This window comes from Corvus hawaiiensis, chromosome 19 (genome assembly GCF_020740725.1).
Source record: "Corvus hawaiiensis isolate bCorHaw1 chromosome 19, bCorHaw1.pri.cur, whole genome shotgun sequence".
Taxonomy (NCBI): domain Eukaryota; kingdom Metazoa; phylum Chordata; class Aves; order Passeriformes; family Corvidae; genus Corvus; species Corvus hawaiiensis.
This window is the reverse complement of record NC_063231.1, coordinates 641,720-662,932: the sequence shown is the minus strand read 5'-3', so window position 1 is coordinate 662,932 and position 21,213 is coordinate 641,720. Positions and strand designations below refer to the sequence as shown.

The 21,213-nt window shown below is 60.4% G+C and overlaps 1 protein-coding gene across 15 annotated transcripts in view; it reads left to right on the top strand.

The window, feature by feature from the left end:
- RBFOX3 (RNA binding fox-1 homolog 3) overlaps nt 1-21,213 on the top strand; it is a 140,515-nt gene that overhangs the window by 54,314 nt on the left and 64,988 nt on the right. For 14 of the 15 annotated variants that reach the window (XM_048323806.1, XM_048323809.1, XM_048323812.1 and 11 more), the window contains exon 2: nt 11,692-11,807. The gene's annotated coding sequence lies outside the window, so the exon portion shown is untranslated. Of the gene's footprint in view, nt 1-5,338; nt 5,360-11,691; nt 11,808-21,213 lie in introns of those variants that run through there. The other variant, XM_048323807.1, reaches the window with a different exon arrangement.

Genomic DNA, 21,213 nt, shown 5'->3' with positions numbered 1-21,213 from the left:
GCATCCCTGTGGCTCTGTGCTGGCACATGCTGGTGGCACAGCTGGTAGGACAGCGGTGAGACAGCGGTGGGGCGACTGCAGAGCTGAGCACAAGTCCCCTGGGCAGGGGGAGGACAAGAACTTCAATGGATGAGGAGAAGAGGAGCTGCTGTTACCATGGGCTGACAGATGCCAGCACTTTAATGAGCTGGGAATTCCCATGTCCTCTCCCTGTGCTCGCCTTCATCACCATGAATTCTCTTCCAGGGTAAAAGCAGCTTCCTCCTTGGGTTTCAGTGCCCACCAGCCCACTCCTGCCTCCCCGGCTCCTCCAAGCACAGCCTCGGGGTGTTCCTTGCATCCTGAACAGGTGCGGGGTGCAGGGGCGCGGGGCAGAACTCTCCTGGGGCTGCACTCGCAGCCAACCTCGCTGGGATGGTGGGAGATGCCGGATTAAAATAGCGCGGCGCTTCCCTGGCGAGGGAGCCTTGCGGCAAAGACACCCACGCGGCTGCGCCGGGGAGGACGAGGAGGAGGAGGATGCTGCTGATCGGCGCCTGACACCGGCTGCGCTGGGCAGGGGCAGGAGATGCAGAGACCCAAATCTGTGGGTGCAGCGCTGCCGCTGAGGAACTCCTCCTGGCCGTCCTTGCCCCTCTCTGGTTCCCCTCGCAGGTGTGTGGCACAAGGGCATCCCCAGGGCTGGTTCCCTTCCTCGGCACGAGGCTTTGCACTGGCAGGAAGCTCGGCTGGGCCGGAGGGACCTGGCAGAGGAGGGGCAGGGATGCCGGGGTGCTGAGCACTGGCAGGGGCTGCAGGCCGGGAGGAAATGAGCAGGAAGCTGCCCGCTGTGGCCGGTGGTGCCGAGCTCCCTGCCGGGGCTGGCAGGCTCGCCACTGCGGCTCCTCCACTCCTGCCAAGCCTGGCACCAGGGAAGGCGTTTGCCAGGGGCCAGTGCTGGCACCCCGGGTGTGAGTGCCAGCTCTCAGGGACCGGCTGCCCCTCGCCTTCTGTTGTGCCATAACTTGGCTTCTCTGGGGCACCACGTCCCACCTGCAGCCCCTCTGCCTGTGCCAAGTGAGCCCTGGTCCCCACCCCACTGGGTGCATGGCTGCTCCACCTCCTGCCCCCCACCTCCCCCTGTGCTGGGTCTGGGGGCAGACTGGTGTCCCCAGCCCTGGGAGCACCTCTCCCTCAGGGCTTGGGGCCCCCACACCCATCCCTGTGCCTCGGCAGCCTGCCCACCACCGGCATTCCCAGTGATGGATGGGTGACATGCGGCAGCGGCCCCGGGGCTGTGTTGTCCCAGAATATTCCTGGATGAGCAGAAAACCTCATACAGGGGATTGTTCAACTCGCAGCAGCCTTCCTGGGGAGTGAGGACATCTCTGCATTTATTCAAGGACATCCCTTCTCAATTAAATCCCTGCATGGGCTAAACAAGCGGGCTGCTGAGATCAAAGGGGTTTTTTTTTTCCACTCTTTTTTTCCCCCAAATCGTTTAAATGATGCAGTGGAGGGAGTGTGGTGTGTTTGCCTTCCACACGCCTGGTGGGGAGGAGAAACTGCCATTAAATTCCCATAAAGGTGTTTCCCTGTGCTAATGTGGAACTGGAGGCGTTTGGAAGTGGTAGCCGTGGGGTGATGGCACCGGGTGGCTGCAGTGGTCGTGGGCGAGTCCAGAGATGCGGGATTGTTGGGGTGGGATTGCCCACCTGGAGCCGTGTGGCCAGTCACCGGTTCGCCGCAGCCCCGGTCGCAGGGTGCAGCACCCGCCGACACCGGAGGCTCTGGGGGGCTCAGCCCTGCGTGGCCGTGGGCCGGGGCTGCAGCCCGGGTGTCCCCCCGCTCCGCCTCGGGCTCCTCAGGGATTGATGGTGTCGTTAAAGCGTCAGGCTGGCCCGGGGCCGGCCCGGCTGCCGGCTGGGATTTATGGTGGAATCTGCCTCGGTGAAGGTTTTATCACCGCTGTTAAAGAGCCGAGCGTGTGCCGGGGGCCGAGCAGGGGGGGTCTGCTCTGCCGATCATTGCTACTGATGGGGTCACTTTCCTGGGCCACCCTCAGGTGGGGCAGTGCCACCAAGGATGTGGTGGGACGCTGCGGCTGCCTGGGGCGGCCGTCCCTGCGCCGGTGCGGCAGCGCTGTGGGACTGTGCTGGGTGGGAGCCCCGACCCCGCGGGGTCAGCCCTCCCTGCAGCGGCGTGTGGGACACTGGACAAGGTTTTTGGGTGTGCAGCGCTGTTCAGCCGTGCACAGCCCTGGGGCCTGGCTGCGCCCCTCGGAGCCGTCCGGGTCTGACCACTGCCCACCCGCGGTCTGACCTCCTCCCGCTTCCTCTGCCGTGGATCCGTCAGTTAAGAAATCGATCCTTTGCCATGAGCCCGGTCTCCTTTTTTCTTTTAAATGGTGTCACTCTGCTATTTCCTGGCCTCTCTAATAGATTTTTGTATAATCACTACAGTGCGCTTTTAAAGAGCGATAGATCACGTTCATTGCTTTTCCCCGTGATTAATTTCCCATAATAGTCCTCTGTAACACCAAGGCAAAGAGAGGAGAGCAAAGAAAACCCCCACATTATCCACTTTGTGCTCCAAGTATAAATGAATTAGATTTAATTTTTGTTTAATTGTTTCCATAGCTCAGCCTCTACTAACTTTGCAGGATAATTTATTTTGCAGTCTTGGGGAAAAGAAGGAAAGAAGGTCCCTGTGCCGCGCTTTGCCCGCAGCAGCCGTTAATTACAGCTGATTGCCTCCGCTGCCTGATGGAGCCGTGGATTGGAGGGTCCTGTCACACCCCAGGGCCATGGCGGGTGGGCTGAGAAGAGCCGAGCTGGGCATGTGGGATGTTCCCATGTGTCTTCACATCCAGGGAGTGTGATGTCAGAGTGGTGCGTTCCTCTCCCTGTAAGGGACCTTGGCTTCTGGGAATCGTATCCTGTATCCCCTGCCTGGTGTCTGGACAGCAGGGAGAGGAGGCTCTGGGAATCACTTCGCAGCATCCAGCATCCTCCACTCTTGCCAGCCCATAGCCACTGAAACCGGGCCCGTCCTGCCCCAGCAGAGCATGGGAAGAGCAGTGGGACGGAGCCACCGCGTCCCCCTCCCGCGCGCCCATTAATCACTGACTGCGGGGGCATTGGGCCCTGCTTAAAATGCGCCGGCAGTGCCGAGGTGAGAGCAGGAGCTCGAGAGAGCCGCGGCTAATCTGCTCCCCCGGAGACGGGCTACCTTCGGCCTGTTAATCAGTTGCAGTAATTACAATCCCAACTTTACATGTGGAATGTTAATTAAAGGACGGGGCATGGGGATCTGCAGCCTGGCAGCGAGTGGTGTGCCTGGTGGTGAGGGGTTGGGGGGACTGGGGGTCATGAGGCACCCCCCACACCTCAGGCTCATCTGCTGCTCCCTTCACTGAGCATGGAGATGGGGACAGGTGCTGGGGCGATGCCGGGTGGGGGGCAGGCAGGCTGTGGTTGCTGGCGTTTGGCACGGCCTCTGCTTTGCGGTTCTGTGGCGGCTGCTGCTTGCCTCTAAAATTGCTTTGCTGATATGGATGGATGGATGGATGGATGGATTTGTTGGGAAACAGGATCATGCAGCTGGAGCTCCACTGCCCTCCCCGCTTCCTGCCCTGGCCCTGATTTCCCCATAACCTCCCTGAGCCTCTCCTTCTCTGGGCTGAGAGCCCGCCTCCCTCCCACTGTGTCTCTGACCTGTGCTCCAGCCTCTGAGCATCGCCACGGGCTTCTGCAAGATTCGCTCCTGCGTATTCATCCCATCTGCACTGGGGAGCCCAAAGCTGGACACGGGATCCAGACACGGCCTTGTGGGGGGCGATGACAGAGCTGGCCAGGGTCACACTGCTGGCCTGTCCCTCGGTCCCAGAAGCGTGTTCCTGCCTGCACACCCATGGGCAGCTCAGCTCTGGGAACAGGGCTCAGCAATTTACTTCCTGAGCTTCACGGGGTCCCCCTGAGCAGCTCCACTCCCTGTCATACCCATCCTCCTCACTGGGGAGGAGACCCTCACAGGTCCTGCACTGGCTCATGCCCTCGCGGGGTGCTGGTGCCTGTGCCAGGAGCTGGTGGGTGCTGCATGGGGCAGCAGGAGCCTGGGGTGCTGTGTGGATCCTGCAGGCAGAGCCCCGATTCCTGGTCTCTGCCTGGTCCCTGTCCTGTCCCTGCCTCTGCAGAGCCCCGTGCCATGAGGCTTTGAGCAGCATCGTCTGACCGACACTGAGCTGCGCTTGTCCCTTCGCTGTCCCCAAGGAATATGCGCTGTGCTGTCAGCCTGAGGCCCCTCCAGCTGCTGCATTGGTGCCCTTGGCTGCACTCTCCTGGCCCAGGGGGCCGGGGAGCCCTGGGGGTCGGGGCTGCCAAGAAGATCCTGTGGGTGCTTTGCATGGCTGAGAGCCTGGGTGCAAGACAAGAGCGGATCCCAGCTGAGCCCCCACTGAGCTGGAGGTGGTGGGTGTTCCTCACCTATCCCTGCGGATGGTGCAGGTGTTTTTTGGAGGAGGGATGGTGGGGAGAACCTGGCTGGCAGCCGGTGGAGGTGGAGACCAGCCCCAGCATGGCCGGGGGAGTCATTAAAACCCCGGTCAGCAGCGGGGAGCGGCGCTGAGCAATCTGCTGGGGCGTCAGTGCCCTGGATTATTGCTGTGAGCAGCTGAAGGAGAGCAGAGAAGAGGCGTGAGCTGAGAGGAATGACAAAGAGGAGAAGGAGAGGAAGAGGCCCTGGAGGAGGAGGAGGAGGGGGAGGCTGGATCAGTGCCGCAGGCAGTGCAGGGTGCTCCAGCAGTGATGCTCTGCTGTCCCGGCAACTGCCTGGTCCCTCCTCCCTGGGCAGGGTGTCCTGATGTGTGTCCTGTTGGCCCCAGGTGCCCTGTCCCTTGGCAGCCCCCTCCCCGCAGTTCCTGGGGCTGCCAGGCTCCTTTCTTGTGTTGCTTTTGTTTTCCCGACAGAGAGGTGGAGTTCTCAGGTCACTCAGATCCTGCTGTCACTTTCCCATGGGGTCTTAACCAGGTTCACTAAAGCTCCGCTGTCTCTTCAGCTATGCTGGCCATAAATCTGGGGAGGTCTCACTGGGCTGGTGCCAGTCTTTAGATGATCTGGCTTTTTGAAATAAGAAATGCTCTTCCTGGCATTTCTAACTCCCTCCCATCAGCGGCGGTGTTGGAAAGGGCAGGGGGGAGGACGCGTGCGCTGCGGCGGCGGCTCCAAGACGGTGCCGGGAGCTGCGGCCGTGCGGTGGCCGGGGGGGCTGGCAGGTGCAGAGCCCTGCACGGGGCTGGCTTCAGGGGCTTGGGTGAGTCCTGGGGGTGCCATCCCAGAGCCTTCGCCGCGAGGAGCCTCGGCAGCATGGATGCTGCACCCAGGTAAGGGGACAAGGGACTGGCTCTTCCCAGAGTGGAGCACCGTGCCAGGCAGGCACTGCCATGGCAGAGCTGGGCACTACAGCTGGTGATGGCCCGTTTTGCCAGCGCACCTGGCCAGTGCTGCACTGAGGAGGAGCTGTGCTGGTGGTCGGTGTTTCTCCAAGAGGAGCCACGTTGTGTATTTGTTCTCCAGGCTTGGGATGAAGGACGATTCCTCAGGACCTTGCTGGCCTGGAGTGGGACAGGGTGTGAGTGTGGCTGGAGCTGCTGTTGTGCTGGGGGCAGTCAGGGCGCAGGAGTCCACCTCAAGCCAGGAGGAGGAATTCCCGTTCCCTGGCACCTGGCCCTGCATGGTTTCCAGTCAGTGGCCGATGGTGAGGGACAGGGTTTGAGATTCTGAATGAGAGGAGGAGCAGGATGGATCTGATGGACCCATCCCCAGGGAGTCCAGTGTCACCCCGAGAGCCCAGAGTGTGTGTGCAGGCAGGGCTCTGTGGCGGGGAGGCTGCTGGAATTGGGAGCAGGGACCGTGTGTGGCTGTGGTGGTTTTGGCCTCTCCCTGCCCTACCATGGCAGCAGCAGCTGCTTGTGGGGAGACCTGGAAGAGCCCAGTCTGGATCCACTGCTGTCCTCTTGAACTGTGTGAATCTGCTGTTGCCTCTGGTTGACCCCCCAGGCCCTTTCCTCCCATCTTGGAGCTCCTTGGATCTGCTTTGTGGTCTTTCTCTCTGCCCCTTGTTCCTCAGGTACTGCTCGCAGCCACATTTTGGTCCCACAGGAGGTGGCTCCTGGAGGCCGGAGCGCTGGTCCCAGAGCTTCTGCCAGCACAGATCCCACCTTGGGATCTTCATCCATGCTTCTGTGCTAGAAAGTGCTGGCATTTCTCCATGCAGCGACTTTCTCCTGACAAAGCCCCAGCTGGATCACCGTGAGAGACACACTGAGGATCTCTGTGTTTCCCCCGTGTGCTCCCTGACTGGTGGCAGGATCCCTGCTGCGGGAGTGAAGCCTCCTGCCACCTCCCTTGGTCCCCATCCCCTGTGGGGACAGGCTGCTCGTGGGGATCCTGTGGATGCTCCTCCTCCTGGCTGAGGACAGAGCTGGGAGCCTGCAGCAGCAGCAGCTCACAGGGGGCGAGCCAGTGGGATATTCCCAGCTCTCAGCTCTGGCACATGGGACTGGCACCACTGCAGGCTGCCCTCCCTGGGTGCTGTGGACGTGGCGTGGCTCTCTGGGCGGTGGGCTGGTGCCATGGGGTGGCCGGTGTGGGAGCCGATGGCTCTGGTGTCACACAGCAGAACCCAGCCCCACGTTCTGGGCAGCCCCTTCCTGCAGCAGCACCAGATGCTTTCCCTGCAGTTTGAGTTTTCCCATCTCATTCATTTTAGAGATTAATTAAAGTGTTTCCCCTCCCTCTCTCCCAACCAACCTCCCTCCCTCCCTCTCTTTTCCCTGTTCCATACAGCTGCACATGGATTTTAGGGTCATGCTTGTTTACATCAGTTATATTTACATTAATGGGTGTTTTTTTTAGGAAAAACAGCAGAAATCCCATAAGAACAAATATTCTTTGTGTCCCACAAGTGGTCCTGCAGCCCCTCTGGGGTGAGGACGCCCTGGGCAGCCTGTCTTGCACCCCCCCAGAAGGTCTGCGTGGAGAGCTCTGCCATGGGCACACAGCATCTTTTGGGTACCGCTGTGAAGCGACCTCCAGTGCTTACAAGGTGGTTGGGTGGGTTTTCCATGTGCCCCTGGGTCCCATGCCTGGAGGTGGCAGCCAGGTCAGCTGCCTGTGTTTGCCAGGGATAATCCCCCATCCTGGCGCAGGGATGCTGCTAAACTGCCTTTGATGGGGCGGGCAGTGGGCTCGTTCTTTCATCAGGAGGTTGGATGAGGGAGAGCGTTAAGAAGAAGAAAGAGAAAGGGGAGGAGGAACGATAATTATTTTTTCCAATGGCTCTGAGCTGCTGGATGTCTTTAAAGTTCCCTTTGTGTTCCCGTGGGTCAGGCCGGGCAGAGCTGGCCCGGAGCTGCGTGGCGCGGCCGCCTTTGTCGGTGGGGCTGCGGTCTCGGCTATTAACCAGGATACGGAGACCCAGAGCCTCAGATCTTCCGTGTGGCTGGTGGGAGGAATGTGCAGGGCTGCCTTATCACGCTCATTTAACTGGTTAATACATCTTCAGAGCAAATAATGCGGGCTGGGGGTGAACTGCTTAACCAACCTCATTACTATTGTGCATTTAGCAGCTTGGAGAAAGATAATACCTTTCAGGTTTGACCCAATTTTAGTTTTTGTTGTCATAACCATGGAAAATCGACCTTCAGAGACCCTCAGCAGTGAGCCTGAATAGGAAGTGATTTACAGCAAAAGTGCTGTGTGGAATGCTTAATGCACTTGTGCAAGAAAACAGACTGCGACCAGCTCCTGGCATGCCTTTGCCACAGCGAGGGCTGCCCCGGCTCCTGGCACCCCTGTCCCTGCTGCAGGCGCTGCGGGCACTGCCCTGGCTGTGGGCACACCCTCCACGTGGGATGGGGCCCGTGCTGGCGCAGCTGTCCTGGGGCTGTGCTCGCCTGCACAGCGCTGTGTTTCCCTCACTGCGCTGCCGGGTGCTCCTCGGGTCAGCGGGGCCAGGGCTGGCCTGGGCACCACTGTGGCCAGGGCCGGAGCTGCTCACTGTGGTGGTGAGGGGCCCTGTGGTCCGTGTGCACCCTGTGGTCAGTGTGCACCCCGTGGTCAGTATAGGGCCCTGTGGTCAGTGTGCACCCCATGGTCAGTATAGGACCCCGTGGTCAGTGTGCACCCTGTGGTCCGTGTGCACCCTGTGGTCCGTGTGCACCCCGTGGTCAGTATAGGACCCCGTGGTCAGTGTGCACCCTGTGGTCAGTGTGCACCCCGTGGTCAGTATAGGGCCCTGTGGTCAGTGTGCACCCCACAATCCCCATGCACCCCTGAGCACCTCTTGGCCTGGGTGTGCTCAGCCTGGCCAAGCGTGCCAGGGCCCGGCTGTGCGATGCTGATTTTGGCCTTGGCCAGACTCTGCCACCACCGCCAGCCCGTGGCTTTTCGGCTGGTGGCCCTCGTCACCCAGTTTGTGCCGTGGGAGCAGTGACAGCCCTGACGCCACGGTGACAGCCCTGACGCTGCGCCGGCAGCGTTCCCACGGGTGAGATGTCACCCGCACCCGGCGGGGGTGGTTCCCATCGCCTTGGTTTTGTCTGTGGCAGGCAGAGACTTTCCCAGCTCCAGCAGTGGGGGTGCGTGGGACCTTCCTCTCGCTCATATGGGGAAGAGGGTGGCAGGGAGGTGACAAGCCTTCCTCCCCTTTCCCTGAGGCAGCTGCAAGTGTGGCTCTGCCACCCAAGCCTGTCTCTGTGCTGCTGCTGCTGCTGCTGTGGTGTGTGGGTGGTCCCTGTGGCACGGGATGCAGCTGACAGCAGCGCCTGCGGCTGGGGGAGTGCTGGGAGCGGGTGATGCCCACAGGGAGTGGGTGATACCCGTGGGCTGCAGGTGATGCCTGTGGGTTTCAGGCTCCCCCAGTACATCCCTGGGGCCCGAGGAGTGCTGGGAGCAGATGGTGCCCACAGCATGCAAGCTTCCCCAGCCCCCAGCTCAGCCCCAGCACCAAGGAGCTCTGCTCACTCCCGTGGGAGCTATGGGCAGGAGCGGGGTCCTGCCAGCCGGGGGGGCAGTGGGGCTGCAGCAGTGGGGGCATGCTTTCCTCCCTCCCCTCCCCAGGGCTGCATCAGGGTTGGGGCACGACGAGGGCAGGCAATGCTAGATCACTGTAATTCTGCTGTTTAGCAGCTGAAGGAGAAGCTGCTCCCTCAGCGCAAGAGTTGAAACTCTTTAGCCTTCCTCTGTGTCACCTCCATGGCCATGGATACCTCCGGGTGTGACGTAAGTGAGACCCGGGGAAAAAACATCTTCTGTTTAGCATCAAAATCCTATTACCGAGCGCCGTGTTCTGCTGCACAGATATCAGCCGTGGCGCAGATAAGTGGGAAATAGCTCCTGGTTGGGCTGGAGCAGGAGCTGTATCTTGGGCTGCACAGGTGCCGAGTGCTGCTTCAGAGAGTTTGCTGCTGAAAGAAAATTGCTCTCCCCACTCCTCTGCAATCCAGGGAGAAGCACTGCGGGCACCTGCCTCCCGAGCTCCTGCTGAGCCCTGCTGAGGGGCATTTCTGTGACACCCCTCTGCCACGGTGGGGTCTGACAGAAGGCACTGGGCTGGGACCAGAACCGGCGTCCTTCTGGGAGCATGGAGGCAGCGGCAGAGGCTCAGCCTCCCAAAAATGAGCCGGTACAGCCCTGGTCCTGTCTTTTTGCAGCAGCCGCCAGGCTGGCCCAGGGATTGCGGATGCTGTGGGCAGCTGCATCATCTTTCCATCGCCTCCCTGAGGTGCTGCTGGCTTTGATAAAACCTCTCAGCCTTCCAGGGGTTGGCTTGTTGATCTAATCGCTGTGGTTTGGTGTGCAGTAAAAGCCCGGTGGCTCCTGAGGGAGATGCCCTGTAGGGATCAGCAATCCACTTTCCCATCCCTCCTGGGGATGGAGCAATTTCCCAGTGGCAGGGTGCTGCAGGGACGCTGCCGACAGTGAGGGATGCTGCTGCTGCTGAGGGATGCTGCTGGGCTCCCAACACCACTGGGGGACATGCCAACCCCCGTCCTGCACTCACATGGGTTTGCTTTAGAAAATAGAAGGTGCTGAAAAATTCCTGCTGTGTTCAGTTTGTTTCAGCGATGCAATTGGGTTTTTCCAGTGTTTGTCTTATCCTCCACTTGCTGCACATGACTGGAGGGGTTCGGTCTGGGGCAAACCCCACAATGTGAGTCCCTGCTGAGCCCCCAGCTCCACCGTGGTTCCTGGTCACACATGAACCACAGCGGGGAGGGAAGAGGGACTGGTGGCAGAGCCTGCAGAAGGGGACAGCAAGGGGGGTTTAGGGAACCGGCTGTGACGGACCAGCATTAAAGAGGCTGGGATGGAAGGGCTGGGGAGTGACACTGCTGAGCTCTAGCTGTGCCTGCTGATCAGGAGCAGAGCCTAATGAGCAGGACTAATGAAGCAGGAGGGGAATTCCAGCAAGTCTGGAGTGTGCCTGTGATGTTCACTGCATCTCTGTCCCCAAATCTGTGGTCTGTCCCCAAATCAGTGACGGGGCCCATCGCAAGGATGGCACCCACTCCCAGCAGCATGCTTGGTGTGCTGGGTGGCTGCAGCCTGCTCCTGGGGCCAGCATCCCAGCGCCTCTGTAGGCTGCCTGTTGGATTTTTAGTGGCTCTGCACTGCTGGGAAGCCCATCCCTGTCTGGGTACTGCACTGCTGGGGTTATTGGAATGTGCTGGGATGTCCTGGCCAGCAGCCTGCCCCAGGGATTGCTGCAGAGCCAGCCTGGGGGGCCCGGCTCCCTTCCCTCCTCCCTCTTGGCCATGGCTGGTTCAGCGTCAGGAGGGGGATTCGCAGCCACACCACGGCAGGCAGGTCTTGTCTTCCTCTTCTCCTTGGTTTTTAATGAGCCAACCTTGGAGGACCTTGAGCGCCACTCCTGCAGCTCTGCTGTGACTTATCTCCCGGCTTCTGCCCCTGTTCCGCCGAGGGGATAAATCTCGGCTCCCGGTGTGGAGCCGGTGCTCTGAGCCCATCCCACCGCACGGTGCAGGCGTCGTAACTCACAGCAGGCAGGGGGGCTGCCTGGCCGAGGTGCCAGGGGGACGTCACTGCTCTGTGCTGTGATGGATGGGCTGCCCGGGGGAACAGGGAAAAAGTCCCATTACAATGGGGGACAAGCTGTTAAATTATCTCCTGTTCAACCTGGGTCGGGGAAAAGCAAACGTGGAGCTGGTGGCGGCCTTCAGAGAGCCTTCGGGGGAACAGGTGGGTTGGAGACTTCTTTCCTTTAGGAAGAAGTCCTTGCCTTTCCTTGTCTCCATCCCATGCACTCACCTGAGGCTGGCGCCGGTGCTCTCAGCGAGGCAGGACCAGCCCCAGCATTTTCTGTGTCAGTGCAGAGACTGGGACATGTCCCACTGGGGACCGTGAGCTGGGGACCTGCCCCATGCAGCCAAACCTTGCTCCCCGGCCGAGCACGCTTCCCTCTCTTTAGGGGCTTTACCGCTGGGCAGGGTCCTGCCTCTGCATGTCAGGGGCTGCTCCAGAGCTGCTCCCCAGCCGTGAGATAATTGTGCTGTTAAAGGAGTGGGCCAAGCACGTGTGAGCCCCCGGAGCTGTGGCGTTCTGAGGCGCCGAGCTCTGCCACGTCCTCCTCCATTATTAGCGGCAGTGCCTACACAGGGACGGGACTGGAGCCTCTCCCTCTCTCTTTCAGGCTGAGAAACTGCTGCTGTGAGACCCTGACGGCTCTTCCTGACGGCTTGGAGGGGTGAACACGAGTGTGAGCTCCCACCTGCCACCACACCTGAGGCACCTGCTCTTGGTCTTCAGGTACGTTGTTCCCACCCAGCAGTCCAGGTAGGGGAGGGTATGGAGATATTTTTTGATTGAGGATGAAGATGCTGCTTCCCGTGGCTGTGCCTGGGGCAGCAGCTCACAATCAGCCCACCAGGGACTTTGCACCAGCACTGGGTACAGGTCCTGTGTCCAGACTCTTGTGTGATGACCTGGCAAAGGGGAGCGTTGCTGGGAGAAGCCCCGTCTGCTCTAATCCTCGTGGGATATGGCGTGGGGGGGCTGGTCCTACCCATTGACCAGTCCCAGTCCTGCTCACTGTGGGAGCGTGGAGGTCCTGGAGCACAGGGGACCTTGGTGGTGCCCCTGCATGGGAAGGGGAGTGTGTGCCCATGATGCACGCACAGCCCTGCACGTCGCTTCTGGCACCGACCGTGCTGCAAACTCCCCTCAGGGCTGTGTGTGGCTCCGTGTGGTCTGGGCTGAACCCGTCCCCGTCAGTTCACGTTACACAGACTGGAACCCCCCTCGCGCTGACGCCGGTCTGCACTGGGAGCTCGCACCAGCTTGAGGAGGAGCTAAAATTTAAAACTCTCGAAGGCAGTGGGACTCTCTCCTCCAGACGAGGAATTTTCCCTGTTTGTTCCCAGCACTGCAAGCACCCACAGGTTCAGCAGGTGCTCAGAGAGTCATGGCCACGCTGTGGCAGCCACGGTGACCCGGGACTGGGCTCTGTTTGGGGCTGTTCTGCCACAGAATTTGTCTTCCAGTGCCATCTCCACCAATTGCTGTGCCGAGGAGACCCCCCAGAGTCGGGACCACTCTTCTCCCACTGGCATAAGCCGAGGGGAGTGCCTGGGCAGGAAGAGTGCCCATGGGGCCGTGCAGGGCTCCCAGTGTGGGGGGCTGTGTGTACCCCCCTTGCCGTGCTGCTCACAGTACGCTGGCTCCTCCGCTCTGCCCCAGCCCTAGGTGCCTGCTCGGGAATCACGAAATGGGAGCGAGAGTTTGAGGCTTCTTGTCCCTTGCTGGGGTATAGGTTGTCCAGAATGTGGGATTAGAGCGGCGTGCAGATGGATTTCCCAGCTGCATTAATCAGTTCAGAGGCAGCAAAGGCAGCTGAGCTCTGTGCATCACCTTGAAGCTCTTTTTTTTGTCTTTAGAAAACTTTGGGTGGATGTTATTGCTCATGAAAGCAAGGGGCTGATCATGCTGGGAAGGAGCAGGCGTAGTGTGGGCTGGCACTATTATGCAAGCTTCCCACATGCCGCTCTGCCAGTGCACTCCGTTCCAGAACAACAGCACGCGTCCGCGTGCCAGCCCCGAGCCCACCCCCGGGTCTGCCGGAGCACCGTGGTCCCGCTCTGCCCACATTGCCCTTGCCACAGGCCCTGCCTGCGCAGTGCTCCTGCCTCCTGCCACCTGCTCTGCCCAGAGCCAGCAGCCCTACGAGTGGGCAGTTTTGGGGTGAAGGGGTGCCCACTCCTTCCCAGCCCCACAGCACTGTGGAACCAGCTATTGTGAGCGTCCTGGCCAAAGTGGGAGCAATGGGAGTTTCTCCCAGGACCTTGCACTGCACTGGGGCATGTCTGACTCCTGGGGCTGGGACTGCTGCTTTTCAGGAGACGGCAGACAGGTTGTCACCCCGGCCATAGTGCGCATCGTGCCCTAGCATCAGGAGGGCTGTGCCCATCCCAGGGGAGGCACCTTGTCTGCAGGGCTGGTTGCAGCCACTGCTGCCAGCGCCTGCTCTGGGCACCAGGGCAGAAGTGGGCTCACTCGAGCTCAGGCCACCAAGCCTCTTCCCCATCCAGCTTTTCTCCCCGCTGCTTTCCTCCTGCTCCCCTGGAGTCTGGCTGGGTCCTGGGTGCAGCTGGGGCTGCCGGCCATGGAACGTGTGGGTGCTGGTGCTGAGCTTGGGGCTCACTGGGCTGGTGGGGAGCAGCCTGGAGCAGGGAGGAACGTGCCAATGCAGAGCCCCTGCAGCGACTCTCCCCATCATCCCCAAGCCCGCCGGAGCCCCCCCCGGGAGGAGAGTGCTCCTTCAAGGAAGACTTGGAGATGAGCAATGGAAAACATCTGACAGGGGAGCCCTTGAGGCGCTTTTGTTCCAGCGAGTGGGAGTGTGAGATCCGCTCAGACATGAAAGGCTGCGCAGCTCCGTCCCCAAAGTCACGGCGAAGAGGAGGATGGGGGGTGTGTGGCTGCACCGGGAGGTCATCCCGGGAACGACTGGCACCGGGATCCCCGCTGCCTCCCTCCCTCCCCTTCCAGCAACTAAATTAGGTCACACTTGAAAGTCAGTTTCTTGGCTGTGGATTTAATTTAGCTTTTCCAGGCTAGTTATCATATAATAAATTCCAGGAGATTTATAGAAAACATGCCCAGGGAGGCTTAGCCAGTGTGTAACAAGATTTGTGCCTCTTTCCTGCTGTTGAGCAGCTCTGGCGAGCGCAGTGCCGCCAGCAGCTGTGCAGGCAGGGCTGGCAGCCCCGTGGGAGCTCCCAGGGAGACAGGGCAGCCCCAGAAGTGGGGTGGCCATCACCCCACAGCTGTCTGGGGCACGGGAGGGTCCCAAATGCAGCTGTCCTCTGCCCTGGCTCCCCAACAGCCATAAATCACCCGGAGCAGGCGCATTCCTGCGGCCGTTCATCGCTTATCTCCTCACCTTGGCTCAACGTGGGCAATGCCAAGCGCAAGCCCATCGCAGCAGTGCCGGTGCGTGCCCAGAGGCAGCGCGGTGCTGGGCAGTCGGAGGGGAGCGATTGGGGTCACCCAGTGCCTTTCTGCTTGAGGTATGACGGTGTGTGGGATGTCCCTGCTGGGGGGGTACCTTGTGCCCTCCCTGCCCTGGCTCCCGGGGCACAGGGACCACTAGACAGAGCTAAAATCGGCGTCTCTTGGCTCTCCTCACTGCTGGGGCAGGTTTTCCACCACACTGGGAAAGGCTGAGCAGGGAAAGGCACTGGAGTCCGGAGGGATTTGTGGCAATGGCAGCACACGGCAGCGCAGTGCTGGGAGCCGGCGGCTCGGCACGGAGGGCACTGCCAGCGCTCCTGCTCCGCTCCCTGCTAACGCTGCCCAATTAGTGTCTTATTAGTCACTCCGTGTGTTAAAGCATTAGAAACAATTAAGGGTGAGAAGAGTTTCCAGATGTAGCGGCAAGCGCTGGAGCTGGGAGCTGGCAGCTCCGCTGGCTGCTCCCGTATGGAAGGGATCTTGCACACAGCGGGACTCGCTGCGGGGCCACGGGGCCAGCGTGGCACAGGGTCCCGGGGCCATTGGGATGCAGGGGACCCCTGCGGGGCAGCCCTAGGGGCAGTGCCCACCTCTGCTGTCAGCAGTGCAGCTGGGGGCACACAGAGGTGGGACGGAGCCACAGCAGGGGTTGGTGGATGTGGGAGGTAGCTGCTGGGATGCCCATGGATGAGGGGCACAGACGGGCGTGCTCCCTGGGACTGGGTTTGCAAATGAGCTGAAGTCACGTATTTATTTACTGCTGGAGCTGGGTGTGAGTCAGCCCCTCCGTGCCCCCAGCCGGTGCTGGCAGCCCTGCGCCATCCTGGCGAGAAACCGGGGCTGGGGAAGCGCCTGGATGTGAGCAGCAATACAGGAGCATCTGGGACATGGCATGTGGGGGACAACTGCCTCGACAGAGATAGCGCCGTGTTGTGACACTTTTAGGTGCGGGAGAAGTAGAACAAGCAGAGACGAATGTGACTTCAGAGCCCGAATGCAAGTGACTTCAGTTCCCCAGAAATAATCCCTGGGCGGTGCAGGGGGAGGGGACCTGGAGCTGCGGTTCCTGGGGGTGTCGGGGTGCTCCTGTGACTTGCTCCCCACATCAAGGTAGGCTACACTCACCGTTGCCCCACCCCATGGTACTGGAGAGGCCACCAGCCAGGGGTCACAGAGGTGGTGGTGGCTCTGGCCAGCACAAGGCAGTCTCTCTCCAGCACCAAACATCTCACCCTGTGACGAGCAGTCTGGGAGGGTTCCCTGTCAGCTCTTGGAGCCCTTGGGTGCCCTCGTGGTGTGGAGAGTGTGGGGGGCATCAGTGGGCACTGATGCTGTGGTCCCCCCTCGCTGAGCCAAGGCTGAATGAGCACTGTGAGACGCTGGTGTGCAGCAGGGCGGTGGCGAGGGGCACAGCGGCCTTCAGTGCATTGAAATAATTTCTCTGCTGCTCTCCCCAGGGCGAGGAGCAGTGCGTGGACAGATGGTGGTTTTGAGTGACCTTGTAGCTCTGAGCGGTTCCCTTGGCTGCTGAGTAACGGCGGGAGCCACGGGAAGCGGCAGCGGTGCCACAACCTGCTCACGCCAGTGGGAGCCTGTTGGGGAGCCAGGACTGGGAGGGATGTGGAGTGAACCAGGGGATGGAGCCAGAGCCCGGCAGCCCTAACGTGATGGCTGCAGGGAAATTCAATGTGCACTGTGATCCCCAGCTCCCCTTGGCCGTGGGAGGAGCGTGGTGCACCCAGTGAGGCTGTTCTGGGGCTCCCAGCAGTTCCTCAGCCTATGTCCCTGGCTCTTTGCCTTGGCAGCAGGATCGCTCCTGTGTGCTCCTTGTGCTCTTCCTTGGGAAGGGCCTGAGTTTTCCCCAGGAGCTGAGGCAGCAGTGCCCGCAGCTGGCACGGTGGGGCCACTGCCGTGGTGTGTGGGGACACACTGGGGAGTCCACGTTGTGCCCAGGAGGGCAGCAGGTAGAAAGGCTTTTGCCATGTGAAGTTTCTTTCAGAGCTGTGATCCAGGGCTGTGGTCCTGAGGGGACAGATCCAAGGGAGGGGAAAACTGCACTGCAAGGTGCAGCTTTGCTGTCGAAGAGTCACCCTGGGCAGGCTCAGCTCCTCTGGCACCCTTGCAGCCTCCTACGAACTCCGTGCGGGCTGCAGCACCGAGAGGTGTCCTAAATTGGGGAAGGAACAAGGAGCTCTTGGCACTCGCCTGGAGCATCATTTGCATTCCGGCGCAGCTCCCCGCTGCGAGGGAGGCGGGGGCCCGGCAGCCGCGGGGTGAGGAGCGGGGCCGCTCGCCAGCTCCGGCTGTCGGAGCATCCCGTGGGACCGCTGCGGAGGGGGCTGTGACTCGGGGATCACCGTGCACCAGGTTTCTTGTTTTCATTCTTTGACTGAACTTTGTGTCCAAGTTCTCTGTCCACGATTTGTGCCTTTGCTTCTTCCAAACGGGAATTGCCATCTCGCTTTGGGGCCGGTGCCCCGTGATGTGATACCTGATGAACCACAGTGGGGCTGGTTGTGTTCCCATCTCTTTTGTGCTCTCTGGGGATGGAGAAGGCGCATGGACTGTGAGGAGCAGCCGGGGCCAGGCAGTGCCCACAGATGGCTTCAGGCAGCCTGTGGCAGTGTCCCGTGGGGCGGGATGCTGGCCCCTGCCCTGGGGCTCGCGGGAGCAGATCCGGCTGGGATCCTCTCTAAGACAAGATGTGACGAGGGCAGGGCGAGGGGAGCAGCGGAGCATGTGGGGGTCTCGTGGGCCCCCGAGCGCAGCAGGTCGGGGTGCAGGACCCCGAAGTGTTCTGGAGTCACTGGAGGGAGTGAGTTGGACGAAGGGCTCCCGCTGTGTCTGGCGTGTCCGGGTGTGGCGGGAGCGTTGTGCAGAAGAGCAGGACGTGGGTGCCCTGCAGCGACTCGGGGGGACGGAGAGCTGTCCTCCCGGAGTGCCCCGCACCGGCGGCAGCGACCCCGGGCAGGAGATGGGGGCGGCTGCGGCCGGGGAGCTCCGCGCCGGGGATGGGGCGGGGTGGGATGGGGCAGGGTGGGATGGGGCAGGGTGGGATGAGCTCCGGGGGCTCTGCCCCTTGTGCCGCGGGCGCAGCCGGGCGCTGCCGGTGCTCAGCTGTGGCGCGTCACCCACCGCGCCGGTGCCAGGCTGCCGCGCAGCATCTGAGCAGCTCTGGTTACTTAACATGCAGCAAGTGTTGTACTCAGAGAAATTTAGACGTAATTTTTTTGTGCTTGCATGTAAATGTGGGTAGGTGCTGTCCTGATTGATGGCAATTAGCATTTTCTAACGGTAACAGATGTTCGGATTGCCAAGAGGCTGGTACCTAACGCCCACACTGCCATCTGTTCTGCTGGGCACTGCCTGGGGAAGCGGCACCAGCGCTGCGGACCTGCGGGGCCGTGCTGGGGTGTGTTTAACAGCAGTGTACAGGGGGGGTTTATTATGTCGGTTTTTTTTTTCTGGGGGAAAATAATAATAATAAAGACGTTTTCAGGTTTATAAATAGTACACTGTTTATTATGGGATGGAGACTTTCCATCTGATCAGCAGCCTGGATTGCTGCACCGTTAACGAAACAGTCTGGACAGCGTGGGGAGCAGGCTTGCAGGGGATGCAGTAGGAAGGGGCTCTAGTGGAGAGGCCAGTGGGTGTTCATGGGCAAACCCCCATCCTCTGCTGGCTCTCCATGGTGGGCAGTCGCTGCTTGTGGGGGCAAGGGCTGCTCTGCTGTGGGCATCACTTGTCAGCTCTGGGACGAAAGCAGTGAACCGTCTGTGTGGTGTTTAAAGGCATTTAAAGATGTGTTTTAGGAAGAGACCCAGAGCCCCGAGCCCAGTCCCACTGTCTGGGCCATCCTACCACAGCCGCTTTCCTTCACCCAGTGCCTGTTCCTCCTCATTTCCTCCTGCCTCCCTTTATCTGCGGCCTTTTACACCCACTTTCCTTGTGCCAACCTTGTCCTTTGGCATGACCGGCTCCTCCCAGTGCCCATTCCCTATGTATTTATAGAGAAGCTTTGACTGGGCTCAGACCAGCTCCTCTGTCCTGTTTATTCCATGTGCTCCTGGAGCAGCTCTCCATCCCCTGGCAGCCCTCCCTGCTCCCCCAGCCTGACCCTCCCAGACAGGGTCATCCCGTGGCATGGATCCAGAGCCAGCCAAGCCAGCACAGCCGCCCTCCCCCAGAGCTTCCTGTGCCAGGCAGCCCGGGAGCACACTCACTCTCACACACTCACTCTCACACACTCACGCTCACACACTCACGCCCACACACTCACACGCTCACACACTCTCACACACTCACACTCACACACTCACTCTCACACGCTCACTCACACGCTCACACTCACTCTCCTCCCAGATGCTGGAGCTGGTGACTCAGAGTCAGCCCGTGGCTGAGTAATGCACCGAGATGTGTCTCCATGTGGTTCCCAGGTTGGAGCAGATGCTCCCATGTTCAGTGTTTTGGACTTTGTGCTGCTCAGTCTCAGGGCCTGCCAGCCCCCTCCGGGCTGACCCCTCCTCCTGCCCCCCCCACCCCACTGGGTTGCTGCTGCTGGCCCAGGCACTCACATTCCCAACTTACTGTGGTGTGAGCTGCATTAGGTACAGGCAGATCTTGCCTGTTTGTCGTGTGTTTCCACCTTGGTTTTTCCATGAGCTCCTGATGGGGGGAGCTTGGGGATCTTTCCCTGCCCTGACTCCTCTCGTCTCCATTCTGTGCTTTCCAGTGCTGTGGCCCAGCGCAGCTTGACGTGATGTGTTGGGCCAGTTCTGGGGGGTTTCTGGGATGGAGGGTTCCTTGATTCCTCTGGTTTGAACTCATGGGATATTTTGAGTTTTGCTCCTGCTGTGGAGCCTGTAGCTTCAGTTCCTGTTCCTCGGCTCTGTCTCACAGCCTGCACACCAGTGAATTATCACACTCATCCTTCACCAAAGTGAATTTCTCCACCAGTTTTCAGGCAACACCCAGGTTGGCTTCATCTCCACCTATCCATGGTATGGAGCAGCCTTGGGAATGCTCGGTGGTGTCGCTGTGGGACCAGCTGCTCCTCCCCTGGCGCTTGCTGCATGTCCCCGGCTGAGGCTGACTGGTGGCCAGTGATGCTCTCACCAGGGCTTGGTGGGGCCAGAGGGATCAGCTGCTGGTACCAGGAGCAGTCCCTGGGATCTGCATGTGCCAAACCTGTGCATGGGGCCATTGCTGGACACCAGCAGCAGAGCCCTGGTCCTGCCCTCACTGTGGTCACTGTGTCCCCCGGCCGTGCACGCTGTGGCCAGCACGAAGCTGTTTCCATGACACGCGATCAGCTCTTCCGTGGGCATTGCTAACACGGCTCTGGAAGGACCCTGGCGTTCTGCCAGCTGCTCCGTGAGCTGCTGCATGGGGAACCCGCTCCTTGCAGGTGGGAATTTTCTGATGCAGCTCAGCACCCAGGACAGGACCCGGCTCACGGCGGGAAGCAGTGTTCCCTGGTTACACCATGGATTTCTCAGCACTCGGCCATTGCCCGGCTGCAGCAGCAGGAAGGGTGGTGATTGCATGACAAAAGGTGAACTAGATGGGAAGTGCTCTCAGGAGAGCAACCACAAGTTCACTGAGGTTTGGTTTGGAGGCTTTTCTGTGTTTTCTCTTTGCCTCTCCCATTCCCAATTTTCATTTTACAAACAGGAGTCAATCGTGGCATGCACAAAGGGAATACTGGGAGCCTGGGCTGGCTGCCGCACTGCTGAGCCCTGTGGGAACAAATCCTGTCCTTGGCAGCTCCAGCTCAGGGAGGCTGAGCTGGGTTGGAGCTGCTGAGCCCTGGGACCCCCACCCTGGGCAGCCTTGGTGGGATGGTGAGGTTTGGCCCTGCTGCAGCTCCAGGAGACCTGAGGCAGTTCCCCCTGCCCTTTACAGGACATGCTGTCCCTGGTACATGACCAGGTAGGGGCATGGGAGTCACCACTCTGGGCAGAGGAGCTTTCAGGCGGATTTGGGGTGAGCCAAAGATTCGTGCTCGTGTGAGAGGTTCAGCCCTCGCTGCAGTGCTGGCACCAGGGCACCTGGTGATGCCTGGGAGGTGTGTGTGGGCTGGGGACAGGGATTTGGGCTGGCGACGGGATGAGGGGCTCAAGTGCAGACAGGCTTCTCCCCCACACTTTTTTTTTGTTGGAAAACAAGTCTGCTTCGTCTTTGTTTCTTCCCCTCGCTTTTCAAATTCATCTGGGAAAACTTCCCTGGGTGCTCGCAGAGGTGTCACCAGCCCGACAGCTTGTGCTGCTCTAATAAAATGGCTCCGTAGCACAGGGTTTGATCTATTTTTAAAGCGAGCTCAGCGCTGTCTCCTCCCGCCCTCCCACTGGCAGCGAAGCAGAGCCCGAAGGCTCCTGGGATGGAGGGATGGAGCTCTCCTGGGAGCGTGGCAGCGGCGGCGGGAGCCCAGAGCTTGTGCCACAGCTGTGCCAACAGCAGTGGCCGTGCCCGGGCTGCCTGTCCCCATCTCTGCTCCCCGTGGCCGGGAAATGCTCTGGGGAGCAGGACAGGGCTCCCTGCGCTGCTGTGTCAGGGAGAGGAGCTCTCTGCGTGGTTTTTATTCCTCCAAGCGGTGATTGTGCTGTATAAATTAACATACGGAAACTTCGCTCCACTTGGAAGTTTGGTATTTTCTGCTTGTTTGATGCCCTGTTATTAAAACTCAATTTCTACGAATAAC